Here is a 22,130-nt window from a genome sequence, read left to right as displayed (position 1 = left end):
AATATCTACCCGTAGTCTCTGAATCAAGGACGTAAAGATGAGGTGTATAAGTTCGTTTTACAGAAATATATAAATTATGAAACTCTTAAAAACGTATCCTTAACAAAGGTTTTCAAACTGAAAAAGGGTATTAAAGCTGTAGGATTATTATTTCTGATAATTACAAGGCATTATTGATAAAGCCTCTTACTAGAAAGTTGAAAACTCTACGCATTCACGTAAGGGACTTTTACATGAGCAGATTTAAAATATAAATTTAATCTTCATAAAAACAAGCTATGAATAAAGACGACTAATATTTATTGTCTTTAATATAAATTAAACTTAGAGTTTAGGTAATTGTTAAATCTAATTGAATCTAAGACAGCTTTGTAACAAAACATAATTTTTACAACGTACTATTTTAAATCGTTTTAAATATTATCTTTTAGATAAAACTATTAGGCTAATAAATCATTAATTTGACATAATTTCACGAATTATTGCTTGTCTTTAACACTATCAATTAAATTACAATCCTAGGACACAGCACTAAAAGTTATTTTAGACATGGCACAAATTCTTGAGCTTATGTAGATTAATCATACATGATACATATAATTTTGACTCAATTTGAGTTGTAAATCAAAGTTTTTACCTCTGATTTTTTATGGTTTTTCATATTATTAAAAATTTTAAAATGCCTAAGGAAAATATTAAAATAATCAACATAACAGAGAATACATATTTTTCTGAACTAAATATTTTTTGCGAAGAAAGATATAGGCTAAAAATTGAAACAGTAAATTTAATAAAAACAATGCTTGATCTCAAAGTTATATATTACTCATTCAAGGAATGTATGAAAATGCCTCATTAATGACATAATTCTGCTTTTAAATGTTACAGCTCAGGCTTTAATTGTATAACAAATTACCATATTTCTGTTTAGTTAAAAAATCCTCATAACATTGTAATAGTCATGGTAAGGAAATATCTCTATATTTAATCACATTCTTTTTTATACCTGTGCTTCTGTATTTTTTTTATTTGTTTAGTCCAACAATTGTTAAGTCCAACAAAGAACTGTTTTTATTGTTCACATTCTTTTTAAGGGGAAAATGTAATTTAAATACTATCAACACGTTCATATAAAGGAAAATGATATATTGGTTAAAAGAAAATCGAGTTAGGTGATTTTTTTAAGTACGAAGCATTTACATGCTTTAACACTTTATTTGTGTTTTTTTTTTTCACTTTAGGTGAAATCTGCTTATACATTTCATTATATTTAACATGAAGTATACTTATTCCTTTTTAGTGCACAAGGGTATGTTGAGATGCCACAGTAGTTTTATTCAACCTTTATACAACACAATTATTAATTAAAATCAGATTAAAGACACAGATTCTAAGATAACAGATATTGCAAAATATATAATTTTTTTTACAAGATAATCTTAAAACAGACTAAAATACATCATTTAAAATATTCTATACATAAACGTTTCTATGATATAGAATATTTTCATGATATTTTTTTTTTATTTTGGTGTTTAGAAGGCTAAGTATTATTATTTAATATTACAAAAATGTCATACAGTAATATTTATAATTTTGAAGAACTATTAAATTGTACTGCAATAACTTGAATAAGAATTATTAGAAAAAACATTCAACCATAAAAATAAAATGAGTTTTTCTATGAAACACAAAATCATTGTTTGTGTTATTATTAAATAGCTCTGGTCTAGGGAGTCTTGAAGAGATAACACCACAGTAAACCCTAGGGTGACATTAACAAGTCTCCTGTCTACGGCCAGCTCGGGGTATCTTTAAAATTACCCGCCAACCATGTTCATCGCCATAGAATAATACCATTCTGTGGAGTTTCAAAACATTATTTATGGCTTAGAATCCTAGGCTATATAAGCGTTTTATAATTTAGATTTGTAGGTGAATTTTTAAGAAAAGAAACGTTAGATCTTAAATAAACGTCATGAGTAAATTTCTCCGTGATAACTTTTTTGAAAACTAATCTCATGGGAGTTTTATTTTACAGTGCAATCAATCAGGCATTGTTGGTTGTTTACTGATTGTTGACTTTTCTTAATTAACTTTCTGTTTATCTACCGAGCCCAAGGCACCATTGGAAAAATTGTCAAAATAATGACAGATGTACTTTTGAAATCTAACAAAACATTAGGAAATTAGTAAAAATTATTTACCAAAATACTAAAATTATAATTGATAATTATTTTATGTTTATTCTTTAAACTACTCTAAGGAGCATAACAGAGTTAATAAGTTAAATTATAAAATAATCATTACAAAAAAATATTTCACAATAGTAGTTTACGCAACGATTGCGTTAAGTGAGTCTTTACGACACGAGCCTTAAAAACTTCTACGAGTGTCGTAAAGACTATTAACGCGAGTTGCGTACACTACTTTCCCTACGACCGTTTTTTAATTACTATCAATCTGGATTTAATTACTAACAATCACTACTGATAACTTTTTAGAGAGGTAATGTTTTCGTGTATTGTCATTGCCACTGAAAGTGATGCAACGACTTGTTGTATAATCAGCTGATTTCCTGTAATTACGTGTTTGTTAAACTTCGTTAAATATTACATTGCTAGCAGCATTCTTACCATAAATAATATTGTATCAGGTACAATTCGGCAAATATTTCATTTATTTTTGGACTTCCACCAACTTAATTAAGAATACGCGAGTATCAACATGAACAAGTCGGATCAACAATTAAATTGGTCAACTGATCAGCTGATCAGCTGATTAGTTGGCGTTCGAAGCATTACAATTTTAATTCTTTTCTCTCAATACTTGAACCTCATTGGTCTGTTACCTGTGTGGACATGAGAAAAACTATGCTGATATAAAATGAAACTATGTTGATATGAAAGTAAACAGCTGTAAAGTGAAACTTTTCAATTCTAAGAACTGGACTGAAATGGCTACTTTAAAAAACGGTCGGAGGTAAAATTATTTACCAAAATACTATAATTTATAATTATTTTATGTTTATTCTTTTGACTACTCTAAGGACCATAACAGAGTTAATAAGTTAAATTATAAAATAATCATTACAAAAAAATATTTCACAAAAAATGTTTACGTTATAAAAGTGTAGTGACAGCTGGTTAAATATTTTGCATTTAATTTGTTAACACTTGTTATGTTTATTGTGAGTTGTGTATATTTGAGTTTTTACCTAGTTACTCTTAAATAAAAGGTTGTACATTTTTCTTCTGACATATTATATATTTATTTATTTGACACCAATAAAAAACGTATTACTGAAAGCATTGTTTAGCACTATCTACAATTTCTTTTAGGCTAAATACATCATTAAAGATTATTCCAGAGTCAAAAGCCGTTTCTAATTAAATTTAAGACATTTGCTACATCACATACGTAAACAAACAGATCCAAATCCTCTTAGACTTAATTAGCTGTGATCTTCAAAGAATCTAGAGTTTCAAGATATTCCTAATTAATGTAAATATTTTCCTTACATTCATCCTTTATTAAGCGTCTTATTAATCAGGAGAACGTATTGTTATAAGGATTATTCTGTAGGTTGTGACGAATTTCAAGCTTGTATCTGCCAGTTTCAAAATTTATCTACGGTAAACGTTTTCCTTTTAAGTTCTAAAAAACGTTTACGGTTTGATTTGTATCCTTAATATTTTTTCGATACCTAAATTATTGGTTAAAACACGAGACTTAGCTTTTATCGTGGTTAGTATTTTTAAAGTTCAGGCTTAAGCTAGTCTTTCACTGATGGTATTTAAGTATCTAATAAAACTACAACACACATTCTGAGCCTTAAATAAGCTTCCGGCCCAGCTTTTAACAGAATTACATGTTTATATCAAAACTGTACTTGCCACAAACGTTTTTCTCTCAGTGAGTTAACATCTTTTATTTACTAGCATTCAAAAAAAAATATTTCAGGAATTATATATATATTTGTATATAGCTTTTTACAAAATAATTTATAAACGTTACCATAATTTTACAAACATTTTCGATGTTTTCTTTTACTTTAGATTTTAGACACTTTAATTGTTTATCTACTAACTTAAGCAAAGAAATGGTTTATGTATTTGTATACAAAAGACGAACAAGCGATAACATTTGGACTTTACACATATGCTTAAAGAAAGCTTTGAAAATTACATCGGAAGCTTGTAAGTAGTTAAGCTTCTTTTTACTCGACTGAAATCCTCGCATGCCTAACAAAAACTGTTTTGATGGTTTCCCTTGTTTTTTCTTATTTAAAATGCATACTCAATTTGTTTGCTTAAGAAGACTTTCCTAAAACAAATGGATGGTACGAATGTATAATTCAGGCAATTATTCCCCTCGCGAGATGTATATTTTTCATAATTTATCATAAGCTATAATCAATATATTTTAATTTGTTTAACATACAGAATATTGTCATACCACTATATTAAACTGTAAGCATTTAAAACTAAAAGCCATCTTGTACCTTTACCAATGACTTCTAACGTTATCGATACTATACTTCCAGAAAGTTAATTTAAAACGATCTCTTTTTGATAACGATTCGAAAACAGTTTTTCGTTAACTTTTATCGCTTTAAAATATACTTTATTTGGTAAAATGGTTTTAAAAAATAATCATAAAAAATCTTCTGTTTCAGATATTGTCTAGTTGAAAGTTCCGGTGAGTAACAAAAGTGATAGTAACTTTAAATTCTGTGACAATTATATAGATGTGCATTGAGATATTTCAGTCTGTATGCAACTTACTAAAGAAAAGAAAATTGTGTCTAAACGAATAGCACAAAATTATATGAATTGGTAGCCAGTTTGTTAAATTAACGAGGACATTTTACGGCGTTACCATTTACTCCATGGTAAAAATAAATAAATTAACGATCATAACAGTATGAAACAGCGAACAGTGTATTACATGGTACACATATTATGTGTGAATATTAAATGCATAAATTATGATAGGCTTTATTTATTATGTGCCAGGGTTTAGAAATCCAAACCTACTCCATTGTGTAACTAGCTCAAAATAGATAGGAGGTAAATAATTTGGTGTATATAGATTATTTATTAGATTTAAAATCAATAAGTTAAGTACTAATTGAGAGTAATGTATTATACTATTATACTCCAGCGTATTATACCTGTGTGCAGCAAGTATGAAACTTTATTATTCCTGATCACTTAAACAAGAAAACTATGAAAATCAACAATTAATCATTTAGATTTGTTTTGAAGGGATTACCAAGCTAAAAGGTTTTATTCAGAACATATTCAGCTAAATTGCTTATGACCAGGATTTGTTTTTTTGTGCTAAATTTCAATAGTAAGTATATAAAAACACGGACAAAATAAAACCCGTTCAAAACTCCAAGGAAGAATTTAACAAAAGAACTTCCTAAGAAATGTAAAACTGGTAATAATTAAATTAATAAATAAATACTAATAGCTTTTCTTACTACCGGGAAACAACATTCAATTAAATCATTTATACAAGTATAACAATTTTGAATATAAACTTAAAATATACAAGTAATTTCGTTAGCTGTGTAGCGATTAAATAACTAGAAAGACTAAATCCCATTTTTAATTGTGAATGAGAACGTAGCGTATTTCAGTTTGTTATGCTTTCAATAACCAGCAACAATATGTTACGTAATATGCCGATTGATGGAATTAGTTATTTAAAAATAAGTGAAATTTCTTTAAAATTTTCGCTATACCAGATCTGATAGGCGGGAGTTGTGAATAAAGCTTCGCATCTTATTTATCTTTGTCTTTCACTAAAGTTGTTAAAATACTTGATCCAAAAGAGGATAACATAATGTAGAAATGCAAATAATTTCTTATTCATACTTAGATTAAGCCTCTACATGCAAGAGTATTAGCCAAACAAGGAGGCAATCTATTATAAAAGCAGCTGAAGGAACAAGGTCAGTTGAAAACAACCCCTGGCTACGATGCAGCATCAACCCCTGTTATGCTTTGGGATTAGTGTGCTGTCGGGATAAATATCTTAAAGGGAGATGAAACCTTTTATGTACACTTCAGTGCATTATTTCCATAGTAAAAACTTGTTTCCAAGCAGTAGGGTGTTTTAGCTTGATTTGTAAATTTTGCAAGATTAATATCATATCATTCGGAGAATGTGTGGACTTTAGTATATGTTTTGGGGTTTAATAATACCAACTATAATTAAATATATTTCTCACCACATGATGGTTACAAACGTTTACTGGAGTCCGAAAGCTACATATTGCTGTCCATGCCAGCTGTCATCGTCATTTAAGGCCGAGCAGGTTTTTGCATCCCTAGAGCCAAAAATCAGCTGTTCCCTTATTTTCTAAACAAATTGATTGCATATTAAATACACAATCAGTATCTATCAATATGGTATTGCAATAGATTTGTTTTATTGTCACCGCTGCCTAGCAACTATTTATTATTATTTTAGCTGATTCTTCAAAATATTTCTTCGTAAAGCTTTAGTTGAGTTGACCTTTAGTTATTATTGTTATTCTGATGAATATTGGTAATAGGGTATAGTGTGAAGAGAAATAGCGGCGTTCGTACCACGGACGGAAATGTTTTTGCAGCTCTCGATCGTTTTAAAATTTACAAAAATTTCAAACTATCTCGAGTCAGCAAAACCTTATTTTCTTAGGTACCTACGAAATATACTAGGCTATTACATATTAGATTATAAAATTAATAGTGTAATTGCTAAAGTAAAAAAGCACACACACAACGGAGGTTTTGTTGATGATAACCGACAACAGTTTCTCCACTATCTTTACTTACATAAAATATCAGACTTATTAAAAAACACATTACGAGATTCACTATACTTAACACTACTTATGCAAAAGTAAAATTCCGTTTGCTTATTTTTTGACTTAAGTACTTCCCTTAACCAAAACATGTATTATTATAATTTTTTTAGGTTAAACTTATTCTGGTCGTACATTTGTTTATCAAGTTTAACATATTTCATAAACAGCTACGAATCATTTACTTCGAAGTCGAAAATTTTTATCCCTAATATATCCAGAGAGAATTTACAGATCGTACTGCTTTGTCATTTAAGTGCCATTAAAGTAAAAGGTGCAAAAATATTTATCAATACAATATATACCTATTTATAACTTACACATTAATATTACGATTTATTTATATAGATTTGTGATTTATCTCTTGAGATTATACATTCAAAGCTATTTACTAACTTAACCACAAAATTAAAACATGCAATTAGGGGTGCATTGTTGACTTCTAAGAAACAATCAATGTACATTAATATACAGCATGTGATTCTTCCAGTCTATTCATAACAACAATGAAGATTTGGATGTATAATTGCCGTTTATTGACTGACAGTACTCACTATTGTCGTGACAAGGGAGTGGGATTATGTAACAGGGTAGAAATAATGCAACAAAGGGTGTAATCACTTATAATGACAACATGCTGAGGTGGGGTTGGTAGCAATGGGGGGAGGAATGGGTCTCCAACACTTGTTAGCTAAAACCCTACGCTTTCTTTTTCCTCGGGGCCTCAACGTCGTGAAAATAATTGAGTGGAATACACTGTTGCAATTATCCTTAGCTTTTATTTACATAAATCTGTCAGTACCTAAAAATTTGGTATTTTTATTTCATAACTGTGTTTTGTCTATGATGTTTATAGTAGATACTTATTAAAGTTAATTTTTCTACGTACGTTAGGTTTTTGTCAATAGATTACTACAATAATTGTATTGTTTAAAAATACTGTCGATAGTTAGCAGTAAAAATTACCATATACACAATTTGGATTAGGTTTAAGAGGAAATATTATCACAAAACAGTATAACATAGTATGTAGTATACAAAAGTCCACTAGATAATCTTGGTGCTAATGAATATACCTAAACATGAAACACACTGATTTTTACAAAGATTTACGAGCCATTATAATATACGAGTGTCATGCTGGTCATCGTTTAGATTAAATGATCAAGGGGAATCGAATAGAACTAAATAAATAAAAAGGAACCAGATTTGTTTAACACAGTAAATATCTTTTCCTACTACTGAATGGAAATGATCACATTGCCATTTGCCATACCTGTAAACAGAACGAAAAGGAGTTCATTTACGCTCTAGAGCGGGAATGAATCTTTCCCGCTCGTTAATCAGTTGATTTCATAGTTGGCGTTTACACACCAACCATAGCCGTGAATCCGGTACGTCAGTTAACAACTGGGTAACAAATAACATAAGCTTAAAAAGCAAATATGACCTTAACTAAATACCTTTTACTAATATTTAATTTTTCTGATGTATCGGTGTTATATGAATGAAATATATCATGAAATAAAATTGTAATACTGGTTTGATTGTTTTTATAAGGCAGTAATTATTTTTTTTTTCAAAATAGATGCAGCTACCATTAATAACACATCCAACAAAGAACCTGCACATTCACTTGCATTCATGTTTACCATAGGACCACCAATTGCATTGCATAACTGTCGTAATTAGGTCATAAGGTTATTAAGCTATTTAGTGATTATCATCAGCGCTAATATATTAAAAACATTTTAGAATAATACTGTTACTGATCAAATAGTTTTCGATATAGATGACATATTCAATGGTATCATAAATGTCAACTTATTTACAAATTACTAATTAAAACTCGCCACATTCGCCTATCGAGTAAGGAAGTTGGAATTACTCAAACGGAACGAACGAATAAATTTGCATATACAGTAAAATCGAAAGTATACCTTGTACGATTTGTAAAAACATATATATTTACGAACCTATTTTAGCATATGGTGATGTGGTTTGCGTTTGCGGTATTTTAGGCCCATGAAATGAACAGCTAAATATTTTGAAAACCCTCAGTATTTTCTACGTTTGTTTAAGGAACTGTTCCCATCCCCCCCACATTCCATACAAGGAATCTAGCTTGCTAGTTTCTAGTCTGGAACAGTTTTACACGTTGTCGTAGAGAGTCACGGCATGACTACATAGATAAAATCCATTGGCGATTAGCAGGATTTAAACCCGGGACCTCGGACTCAAAAGCCTCGTTCTCTACCATTGAACTAGCTCGCTCCCCAAGGAACAGTCTTATATCCTTCATCGTATAAACTAGAACGCAGGTTGTCTGTTTATTACAAGTCTCCCTGCTATCATGGTCCGACGCGCCGCGCCAGATCAAGTGGTTTCCTGCTTCACCCTTCAGTCTCCAGGTGCCCCGGGGCAGCCATCTGGAAATCTACAACCCTCCAAGGGAAGGGGGGCTCATCCCCTGTGGACCATCACCATATCTATCACTTATCCCTATTGATTTATGCTCTTTTGTAATTGGAATATTGAATTTTATTGAATATATGGACTAGTGTGTAGGCAGCTACGCAGTTGGAGTAATATCTTGTAAATATTAGTCAGTGTGTTAATATTTACAACACAGATTACGCACATAAATATGGATCTTACGTATTAGTTGACTCGATATTCATATTTACTTCCAAAAGGAAATAGTAAAATATATTCTATCATCACGCAAAAGCTGTGTTTCTATTGCCTGATTTGAGAGAGAAATGGTGATATTGTAACTACTGCAAGTTAATACTTTGTAAGAAATCTATGGAAGTTTATAAGAAATCTATGAATTTACTACATTCTGGGCAGTTGTGAAACTCGACTTGCCATTAAGAACCTTTACCTAAATGGAATTTGTTTAACTGTTTACAAGACAATAACTTACAGTATATAATAAGTTAACTATACCAAACCTTATAATGAACTATACCATATAACTACCACAAATTTCACTAACGATTATCTTATACTTATGAACAAAGGATTACCCCAAACATTATAGACCAGGAAGAAAATTGTATTATTGTGGATCAAATGTCTACACCGAACATAAACCTAAGATAAGAATGTCAAACAAATACTGTGTTAAAACATACTATATTTTAGACTTTTTTAATGCTCACATTCCGTAGCTCGATGTCACAACATTTATTCACCCTCTCTGTTCATTTGTCTTCAGTGTCACCAAAGGTCACCACTTTGGCCATATTTGAATAACAAACACTCCCCGCGTAGCTTTATGAATTATTAATGGACAGATGCAGCTTCTGATAACCAGGGTGGGACACCGGTTTCGAATGCATCCAGCTTTTTAGCGAATAATGCAAATTTGCTTGGAACTGTATTCTATGGCTTCCACTGTATTTTAAAAAGTTTTTGGGTTTTAGGATGAAAATTTGTAAATAATCCGTGGTAGACTTTAAACTATCATTTATCAGTTGCTAATTTTTTCGCACCATATTTTTTTAGCTTTTTACAAAGGTTTAAATCCTGGTCTTAAACTTTAACGTCACGATGCTTGGATGCTCTCGATGTTGATCTTGGTGGTCCAAGGAGGAATGACATCTCTCTCGAATTCAAAACAGCAGGTCTCAGATTTTAAGAGCACTATAACAAATCGGCTATCCAGAAATATTATTTAACATTTAGAAAATGTTATATTTTTAATTGTAACAGTAATCGTTATTTCAACATAACAAGATGTACATTTATGGAATTTCGAAATGATTTAATTTTTCGTCATATATCACTGATATAAAAACTTTTGGTGTCCAGCGAAAAATACAATGACTTGTCAGAATTGCAGATGTATAACCTTTAATTTTGGGTGTTCCTATTTTTTTTTTTTTCTATTTTAGATAATATAAGGACTACTTGCATTAATTGTTATGAATAGTACTGAAGAATTGAAACTACTGATTCTTTATCGAACCAATAAAATTGCATTGTATTTAGCTGTAAAATGTGTACTAACAAATACGATGTACCTGCGGCGAATTCAATTCCAGTTGAACACACAAGATTTTTATGAACGAGACTTATACGAGGTAGTAAACCTGTACATAAATGAATAACGAAATCCGATCAATTCTAAAAACCTGATGCCAATTTGATTGGACAATGAAACTCGATTCAAACACGGGTCATTGCTGAATCTGGTCTTATTGGGAAGCAATAAACCTCTTATTACTCTCAGTAAGCCATCCCTTAAGTGGAATCAGGTTTCAGTTTTGTTTTATTGCATGAGAGCCAACGAACAGCAACCGTTTTTATGTGAATGCCGTCACAAACAAAACATTTTATATGGGCGAAGTATGTTTTTAGTAAAAGTTTATAGGCCTACCTCGTCAGTAAAAAAACACATTCACAATGTTATACTGTATATAAAAAAATACTAAAACAAACATATTTTATTTCCTTGTTAAAAAATTAATGCGAAAAGCTCAGAAAAAAACATCGCAATCTAAAATATCGATATAATTTCATATTTTTGTAAATAGAATTGCTTTTCTTTACTCATTTACATTGGGAAGGAGTTTGAATGGTAAATATTGCAACGAACTTATTTGATTTGCAACTATTAAAAATTCTTTTGCAACTAAACCTCAGTATTTGTGACAGGGTCATTATATTTTGGGTCGAGATCGAATAGAGTTTGCTCGAAAGTGATATTTTTCAGACATAAAAATATTTACAGATACATGACGGTAAGTTGAACACTTCATGATAATCATCATATGGGTAAGAGTGTAACCTCTAGAAAATGTACGGCTTATGTATTTCGATTTATATTCAACTCATTTATATAACTATTATAATTATTTCATAGAGTATTTTAAAATAGTTTCTCGTGTTGTTACAGCATCGAAGACAATACAGTCTTTAGAGGATCATAGTTAACCATATTATTATACTAATAGGTATACTTTAAGTGTTAGTACCTTTGAAATTCTAAACAACCTTGCATTTTAACATCTCTGGGTGGTAAAATCTTCCAAAGATTCAAAATAATACACTAAGCAAATTAAGCAACAGTGCATTCAGCAATTCCACAGCACAATACCAGATTGATTCAATTCCAACAACTCCACATAATTGGTTTGACTCTAGCTGTGTAGTGTAACCACTCTGGCTACACGCAGAGCAGCCGACTCCAAGGGTGGTCCGACTGTGGGGTCTTCGCCGCTAGCCTGCTTTAGACAAATATTAACAAACGTTGACTAAAAAACCGGGCACTAATGAAGTCTTTAGTGCAGCAGGTAGCGCCTCCCCCCTCCCTACGGTGTTTGGGGCTTTGTTGTAAAGATTAATGGAGGGTCGGTTGCCGCGGGCAGCTTCAAACGTGAAAAGAAAGATTACTATGATTAGCTGTTTAAAATATTATTCCTCGGTTTGAACCTCCGTTTAGGGTGTTTTGAACGTTATTTTACAATCCTTCTCAAAATGATGGTTGATGTTTGTTCGAAGAAACACTGCATCAGTTTTATATTGTGTTCTACGGATTTACTCGTTTGTTGTTTTAAAATTAGCCTTTTCATTGTCTTAGCACAAACAATTCAACATATCGATTAAAATCGAGAATTGAAAGTTAAGAGTCAACATGTCAATAGATTCATTGGTCCTTGAACACGAATGCTACTGAAGGACCCTGTAACAAAACTAAACGAATAAAGTAATTTCACAGCCTATAAATATAAGGAGTACAAAAACATAAACTATAAGAATATGTAATACAAAAACATAAACTATAAGAATATTTAATACAAAAACATAAACTATAAGAATATGTAATACAGAAAAATAAACTACAAAAATATGTGTGTTTGTATGAATTTCATTTTTAGCGTTTATTTACGTCCATACTGTAATCATACTTCTCGCTTTATTGAATAAAATAAATTTTCAAATATTAAATACTATAATTAAACATATAATTTACTACTATTTGAAACTAAACAAAGCTTAGTAATAACGAAATGAAAATTTTATTGTTCAACCCAATATAAAGAGCACATACGATCTGGTTGTTTTGGCAAAGAAAGGTTCATTTAGAACGTACAATATTTATAAATACATTGAATATCCATAGGTAATATCAGATTGCAGATTTGCAGTATTCAATCACTGAGCTAAAATTTGTATAAATATGACCTATAGATTGATTACTTATTGGTAATCCAACAACAATCATGTTCATAAAACCTAAAAATCACTAAATCATGCGATTTAATCCTAATGTATTCTGATAACATGTTAAATGTTCCAATCTGTTTGAATATGTTTGTGTAGTTTTCTGAAAAACAAAGGAAGACATAATCTTTCATTTTTACTGAAGCCTAATACTTTAAGTTTTATCATAAAAATTTAACGAGATTGTTTGAACAATTTGTGATACTATTAAGCGAAACAAACAAGATAAAGGGTCAGATACGGTTAAGCACCACCATTTTAGGCATTGCTTTTGTATTCAAAACCAAGACTTAAAAAGCATTCGTTAAGTGTAAAAATACAACTAAGCCGACAAAATAATCTATATTGTTACACCGTAATATAAACAACACAATATATTTGTGCAAACAAGAGCGATGGCATTTATCAATATTGCAGGCTGTAAAAACGGTTCACTCTTGATTAAAACAAAACAGGATTTGCAGATTTCATTATTTTCACATGGCGCACACAGCAAACAGTGCTAAATACAAGTAAATATTGTTTTATTCAACTGTACGTTCCCTGAAAGCATGTAATCTAGGTACAGTGTTGATAACAATCATATTGTTTCAGATTTAGTTATATTGTGTTTGCTCACTAAATAGATTATATTGAATTTTGACACGAAGCTTTTCAACATGATTTGATTTGATTTAAATACATTTTGTTTTGATAAGTAGTAAATCCGTTAACTATTGTTTTACCTAAATTACTTTTAGTTATTTTTAATACTTGGAAAACTTTTTCACTAAACGTATGTTTCGTGAAAAGTTTTCCACTCCTACCTTAAATACAAAATTCAAAACCTTTTACCTTTTTCTAGTTATATACGTGTTTCACAGTTCAGGGTGTCTACATAAATATATTATTAAATCTTAGCAAATAACCATTTTCGATTATTTCACAGCAAACCACAGTTGTTTAGTGAAGTATTGAAATAGTATGTTCAGGATTATAAATACCCCTGCCACAGGAAACCTGCATACCAAGATAATTTTCACCTAATTAGATTTACACTTAAATCTATCTAAGTAACATTAGGTTTGATGATTACCAAGGTGTGATGCTACAGGTAGGGTAATTGGGTTTTTTTAGTGAAATAAACCTAATAATATGTAGATGAATTTTTGCTAAGTTTAGTAAAAATATATCCATAACAAGCAAACTACAACGGTTTACTTATTCTCCGTATATATTAAATGGTACAAAATACCACTAATCGTACCAAAACACGTCAATACACTAAATTATTTCTTTGTTTGAAGTTCATTGTTGGTGATGATGAGTTAATGTTGTTCAAAGGTTTATTGCGGACATTTTCCATCACGAATGTAAAAAACAATACACAACGTTTCGGGATCTGGAATCTGATCCCGTCTTCAGGTGAAAAAACTTAACTAACACATTACAACTAACAATACACAAACGCCCAACCTAAGTTGGAATACACGTTGTGTATTGTTTTCTACATTCGTGATGGAAAATGTCCGCAATAAATCTTTGAAGAACTAAATTATTTGTTTTTAAGCTCTAAAAATAGTATAGATATAAATTGGAAAACGTTATTTTTTGAGGGTTTACAAATTAATAAATCCATTTTTTCCCTAAAACAACCCCCCCCCCCCCCAACAAAAAAAAACCGTTCCCATAATCAACCCATCAATGCTGGTTCACTAACTCGTTCGAATAAACGTAGGTTTACACGTTTATACGGAATGTCAAGATTCAAGATTTATTGAGCCGTTCGGTTGTTAACAATTGGCCAAGTCACTAACACTAAACTAAAATAACAAAACAAAGATGCATTTCCTCTTGATTTACAAAACAAAATGTCCAAAGAGCACATACAAATGTCCAAAGAGCACATACAAATGTCCAAAGAGCACATACAAATGTCCAAAGAGCACACCATGCAAAATAGATAAATAAATAAAAAACTGCAAAACCAAACTGTACAACATGCAGCGAAAAAAAAACCAGATGATTTTGCTCGAGTTATCATGCTAACGGGCTCGTACAATCGAACGGTTTATCGTTGAACGGATAGTGTTTTTTGGCCTCTAGGGACATCAGCACGAAAAATGTAAATCTGGCCGATGGTGTATGCTAAGTCTTAACCATGAAAAGCTTATTCAATATATGGGAAATTCAATAAATCGTATTTTAACGGATAAATGTTTACTAATCCGGCTTATGCATTTTGTTGTCACAATAACACTGGGCTGGTAAATGTCACCAAGGCCCAAGAAGTATTAAATGTCTTACGCCTTCACGGTTTTGATTTTAAACCGGTTGAAACCAAGCCGTTTTGGCGTTCTCGTATATTACACCGGCAAGAGGCAAAGAACCATATCCGTATTAGGTTCCTGTATAAACTGAGTATTAGGTACTATGACGGTTTTTCCCTGCAACATGTTACATTATATCTCTAGCTTTTTGAGCCTAACTGTGGTCAGAGTTTGCTTATCATAAAGAATTGTTTAAAAAAGTTTCGAGTTAAATTGCGTTTATTTATATTGGATGATCGTGGGATTATATACATTGATCATTTTAATTTATCATTTTAACTCTATAGCACGAACGATTTGGAAAAATTATTATCACTCCATTTGTTTGATGGTGAAGGAGTTTTGATTTCAATATTCAGGCAATCAAATTTAAACTCACAATTGTCGACTATTGTTATAATAGTATTACAAAATAATATATTGTGTATTTTTGGATGTGCATTGAGTTTCATCTAAGGGTAAACTATATCGCTAAATGTGTTAAACTACTAATAATCTTTTATATAATCTTAAATATAATCTTTTATATCTAATAATAAATTTATATATTTATGTATTCATATATTTATATTTAATATGTTTCCTTCCCCCTCGAAAATTAAGTGTTTATAAAGGTTAGCAAATGGTTTTCCTCAATGTGTTATAAAGTTTATAAATTTGAATTTAAAAAATAAATCGTGTCCATTAGTTGTCTTTGGACACACAACACGTTGAATATTCAAATTAAAGGTAATTTATCAACTGTTTTATCTCTTTATAATTAAATTAATGTCTCCATGTGACAATATTTTTATGTTCAACGAATGAAACATTCAACTATATAGAGCGAACGCAACATATGTCAAGCAAAGTACTATAATCTATAAACGGATATAAGCACAAATAAACATATGCATTTTCAAGGTTCAGTATTAATGTATTTTTTTCAGTTTGGTGTTCTATTTCCACGATTCACCGACTATACAATGTTAACCCTTCATTGTCAAGAGGACATTATTATTTCAAGCGATGACAACAACGCCGTTGGCTCGACTGACTAAATAATAGAAACACACTGAACGGTGGAATAGTTATGTGCAGTCTATATAACGATATTTGTATTTGTTCAGCATCCAAAGTTTGTTAAAAGGATTTAACCACCCATTTCGTATGATTCTTTTTGTATATATTTTAAGACACTACTTTTTGCCATTATCAACTTAATGACATTTAATAGATCAATCAAAAGGCTATCTTAATATTGGGGCTTCGAAAACTATTTCAGGATTGGTTTTGTCATGTAAATTAAGTCCTAGGAAATTATTTTATTCGTATAGAATATTTAATAATAAATAACTTCTTGATCAGCATTGTACGTGTTAATTAATTACCTGAAAGTACAAAAAAAATTTCAAATAACACTTCTGATTATATATTTACACTTATATTGTTTACTCTCAAGACGCTAATAATTGTTTACGAAAATATCACGTAAAGAATAACGATAGTGTTAACGACATGAAACCACGATGAGACATAAATTTCTACGAGTGTCGGACTATTTACGCGAGTTTCGTACACTATTTCACCTACGACATTTTTTATAAAACTAACATTCACAACTCATAACTTCTAAGAGAAGTTATATTTTCTTTTATAACCTCTCATTGCCACTGACATTGATGCAACGAATCATTGTACTAAACACTGATTGCACCACTCATTAACAATTAATTGATCTGAACAGCTAATTAATTTAAGTTCAAAGCCTTAAAATTTCATTTCTTCTATTTTAATCTTTAAACAGCATTGGTCCGTTACCTATACTGTAAAAAAACTAAAATGTTGTTAAGTAAGTAAACAATAATGTTAACGGCTAATTAAAAAAAGGTCGTAGTTATATATATATATATATAAAATATGGTACTGTAAGTGCCATCATCATCGAACCTAATAAGCAAACGATTTAATAAAGTTACTAGTTGATAACAGTAAAATAACTATTAGTTAGCATATATTATTAACTTTTTTGACATTATTATTATATTATTTATATTGAAAGTCTTGACGTAATTAAGCTTATTTATATCTGTGTATAAAAAGTTACACCGTCAAAACTACATTTGAATTCCAGGAATTCCCTGTTGTTATTCTACAGACCTTTCAGCACAATCGGGGATTTATTGTTGAACTAAGCCTTTTCAAAATGTTCTCCCCCCCTCACCCATCCCTAAACACAACAATGGATGGGGCGAGTGTAAACAGACAGTCCCTCTAGCTCAGTAGCGCGGTGTCTCTTGTCGCGAACACATCAGTCTTCTCCATGGAACCTGTGAAAATAAACCTCGTATGGGTGCTAAAGAAATATTATTGAACTATTTTGTTAAGAACAGTGCTGTTAGGATTTTGTAGCAGAATCGAAGTGTAGTTTCAAATTCCGTTTTAGTTTTGAGTTTCTATTAGTTTAGTTTGATTCCTCGAGTGACTTCGGATTCTAATAATCAGGTAAAATATGGAGGTTTAAATAGGTAATGTTAAAAAAGATGCAGAAAATACTATTAAATTATTTAAGATAAGAGCTATTGTTTTATTTTTTTTTTTTTACTTTAGGTCGTGAATTTTGCATACACAAAAATTACGTTGTTTTAATACATTTATTTGATTTTACTTTGTGAATAATTAGCTTTTAAATGTCCTGATTTTACTTCACGAGAACAATGCTTTTACGGTGGAAATAATCAATGGCTTTTGTTACTGAAATATTAAACAACAAGAATATAAAAAGGATACGATTATTTTTTTTTTATTATGTTTAGATTTTGGTTATTTAAAAGTGTAAAAGTAACTAACACCTCTCATAAGTGAATAATTCTTTGTATATTATGGGTTTCTTTAACAAGATTCAATTAATGTCATTGCTTGTTAACGTGTAACACATTATTTTATATAATTTTTAAAGAACTTACACAATTTCTTAATTGTATGTATTTTAGCAAACTTCCTAGATTTTGGAAAATACTCCTCTAGAAACAATAGAAAGAAAGGAGAAACAATTCCACACAAAACAAATTACGAGAATGCTTAACAACTTAATTGAGGTAGAACCTAAAGTTTCCCTAGGGTATTATCGTCTTACCCCCCGCCGCCCTCAACAAACCCCAGGTTCGGCAGGTTAGCCCGTAGGACAAGGTGCAACAAAAACTATAATGGCTCTCTTACAATAATAGAGGCATTAGTTCAGGTCCGACTGTTTGCTGATGGACGTTTCCTTTGTCGTTCTGCATTATGAAAGCATCCTGTTTTTACCTTTTAATTTCCATTTTTCAATAAAAGGAATGCCTGATACGCCATGACGAGTGAATGGAGTATGAAGGAATAATAGTCGACGATCTATCATTGAATATTACGTCTGGAATGAATGAAATGTATTTGGAAAGTTGATACTGGGGTTATTCAATATTTGTCGTCTCTCTTAGCAATTCTTTGACGCAATTAGAAAAGTTAAGTACACGATGTTAATGTATGTTAATCAACGGTTTATATAGATGAATAGATCAAACAAATAAAATATATCAGAAAATAATCTTGTAATAATTGAAAATTGTTTAACTAATTACACATACACAATATAACATAGAGAGGTTATTTTTACAACGAAATCTATTTTCAATTAGGCTTATGCACATAGTCAGATATTATTTATGATATTTTGGATTTTTGAATGTTTACAATACTCAAACTCATTTATTTTTCCAATGACTCTTAATGTGTATAAAAATAAAAACTAAAACAAAATAGAAACTAAAAAATATATTTTTTGAAGAAGGTTCGTGACAGTAAATGCATATATTCAATAGTAAAATATATCAACTAAAATTAAGAAAGTTCGTTTTTATCTTCAGAAAACCCTACTTAAGTTTAATGGAATATTTCAACGTCAAATGGGTTGCCATTCATTATTATTGTTCACTCCTAAGCAAAACACCCACAAGATGTCAAATAGGGAAAATATCAAATGTCTGTTTGAAATTTTCGTCGTGTAACCTTAAAATACTAGTGGTTCAACTTTTTAAGTGCATTAGATCTAGATACACATTCAATTTACAAATCTCCAATTTAAAGTATGAATCGTGATAGATTTAGGAAAGTTATTTTTCCAGTTACAAAATCCTTTGGAATACTAAAACTCATTACTCATTTTATGTTTTTGGCCAGTGGGTCTTACAAATTGCACATATATATTCTTGTTATTGGTCAATGAAATAGTCTGTCGAAAAAACTTAAGATACGTCACGAGAAACTTGTTTGGTAATTGACATGAACTGCCGAATTCATCTAGCTAGTTAAATAAAGATAGGATAATTAGGGGAACCCGTTCTGGCGGATTCTTAAAAGGAATTGGCTAAAATGTCGCCATAACTTTTAATCAACAGTAGTGTCCAAATAGATTATTTCCTATTAACCTAATTTCCGAGACTAATTTATTGGTAAATAAGTCAATATTAAAAAGGCCTTGTTTTGTAAATGGAAGTGACTTAATTCATTTATATTAATTTTCAAATAACTCTAATTTGACAGTATTTTGTATTTTTTGACGAATTTATTTATTTATTTCGAACGGACATCTCCATTTTACAGCCATACCAATCAAAAAATTACAACTCAGGAAGGGTTAAAATTGATAATAAAAAATGTTGTGCTTATAGACTAGAAAAAAATCAACAATATAATAATGATCTAATAACAAACAACAATAACAATGACCTACCAGCCGGACAAAATTACCAAAGGTATACTAAAAAATAAATAATTTAAAACAATAATATGTTTAAAAGAGCTTACTTTCAGAAAATCTATCCTACAAACAATATTTTTTTTCTATTGTTGAGAGAAAGAGTCGGTTCACAACTATTGTTACAAGATATGTTATTATATATTTTTCATTGAATAAGATACAAACAAGTTCATCTATTGTATAAGGCCAACCATAGAGACCTCTTGAAATGTTGGTATTATAACTAGGCGTGAATAAATGTAAATAAAATGTTCAACAAACGTTCTGCTTAGGTTTTAAAAGTCTGTTAGCACGGTTATCGTAATCAATATTAAGAATCATTAACACAACTATAAGCTATAAACTAAAATGTGATATTTGTATCAATATATTGCACATTAAAGATACCTACAACTCGTATTTTGATATTCATGCACGAACCTTTTTTTAATAAATAATTCTTCACTATATAAATATGGTGAACATGTCTAGGTATGGATAGAGCCCAGTTAAAATTTTAAATAATTTAATGTACGAAATATTCATCAAAATTAAGCTGATATTGAAAGAACAATAGCAGAACTTGTCTCACCTATAAACATTTATTAAAAAAATCTAATGATAAACAGGAACAAAAAACATACATTCTAGTTGTATACATCTATGATCTTTCTAGCATGAAACTGATTGGTAAATTAATCCTGTTACATATTTGTAATTTGCTAATTAACTCCTGTTAAGTTATTTTCTTTTGGTACGAATTATTGTTTCATTACCATCACATTAAACGTAAAATCCATCGAAAATTAAAATGTAAATTTAAGTGAAAATGAATTAAATTAAACCAAAAAGATGCATGAATTGTCATTAAACAATTAAATGGATCACAAACTAGCGAAGTCTAAGCTACATAATACAGTATTGGAGCAACTAAACAAATTATTTACACCCCGTTCATTTCTGCATTATTACGAACAACTCATATCATTTGATGACATGAGTTTCATACACACTAACCTGATATGATATTATATTAATCGAATATGAGTGAATATTCATTTGCACAGGCTGTATAATAATCTAACTCATTCATTAATGCATCGATCAATATACGTTTGATTTATTCTTTTTATATGACTGCTTATAAGACCAGTTAAATTCTGGGTGGTTTTTTGGTTAATGATATTATTTTCAGTTACCTAATGTTAATGACACTGTAATGTTTTCAGATACTGTTGGATGAAACCTGGTAAGTGTCCTATTAATTTTCAATATTCTAGTAAATTTAAAACAAGTCATGCGTACACGTTTTAAAATAATAACTGATTATTAATTATTGTAGCCCATTTAAAATTTAATAATGAAAATTTAAATAAAATAATCCGACTATATTTTCGAATTGTCCAATAATGTATACTAGTAGCCTACACTCAAAATGTTGTAGTATGATAGGTTTTACAATAATAGTGTATTCCTTCAAATGTATTTCGACTGAATGCTAATCACACCAGAAATTTATTACATATCAAATTACATTTCATAAAAGTAATGCCGATGTAGAATCAATAAGAAATATAACCTTTCCTATTAACCAGCAGTACCCTAAAATCAAAGCAATTTAAACTCCATATTCAGGGTGGTAGATATATTTATCAGCTAAAAACTGGGTTTTCGAAATAATATCAAGGTAAAAAAAGACTCACAGAGAATTTGAAATGGTCAGCGAAATCACAAGTTGCAGAAACTCAAAGTTAGCTCTGTAACTCAATTACTTTATACTTTAAACTTCCATTACTTCCACCATGGATTTATCATGAAAACCTTTTTCTTGTATTACCAACGAAAAAAACAGATATTTACAGAGAGTAATAATAAAACAAACACTGTTTGTTTAATTTTACACGTAAAATGGATGAAATTTATTTTGATTGATGTTGTAAATTATATTAATATGATGAGTTGTCCTTAATTC

The 22,130-nt window shown here is 30.1% G+C and overlaps 1 protein-coding gene across 5 annotated transcripts in view; it reads left to right on the top strand.

Moving 5' to 3' along the window:
• LOC128986826 (connectin-like) overlaps nucleotides 1-22,130 on the top strand; it is a 272,786-nt gene that overhangs the window by 216,980 nt on the left and 33,676 nt on the right. For 2 of the 5 annotated variants that reach the window (XM_054407376.1, XM_054407375.1), the window contains 2 exons: nucleotides 4,679-4,701; nucleotides 21,388-21,407. The gene's annotated coding sequence lies outside the window, so the exon portion shown is untranslated. Of the gene's footprint in view, nucleotides 1-4,678; nucleotides 4,702-17,800; nucleotides 17,890-21,387; nucleotides 21,408-22,130 lie in introns of those variants that run through there. The other 3 variants (XM_054407378.1, XM_054407377.1, XM_054407379.1) reach the window with 2 other exon arrangements.

Source organism: Macrosteles quadrilineatus, unplaced genomic scaffold (genome assembly GCF_028750875.1).
Source record: "Macrosteles quadrilineatus isolate MER2022 unplaced genomic scaffold, UCM_ALF_1.0 Scaffold_2__2_contigs__length_208266976, whole genome shotgun sequence".
NCBI classification, from domain to species: Eukaryota; Metazoa; Arthropoda; class Insecta; order Hemiptera; family Cicadellidae; genus Macrosteles; species Macrosteles quadrilineatus.
This window is presented reverse-complemented; position numbering and strand designations above follow the sequence as displayed.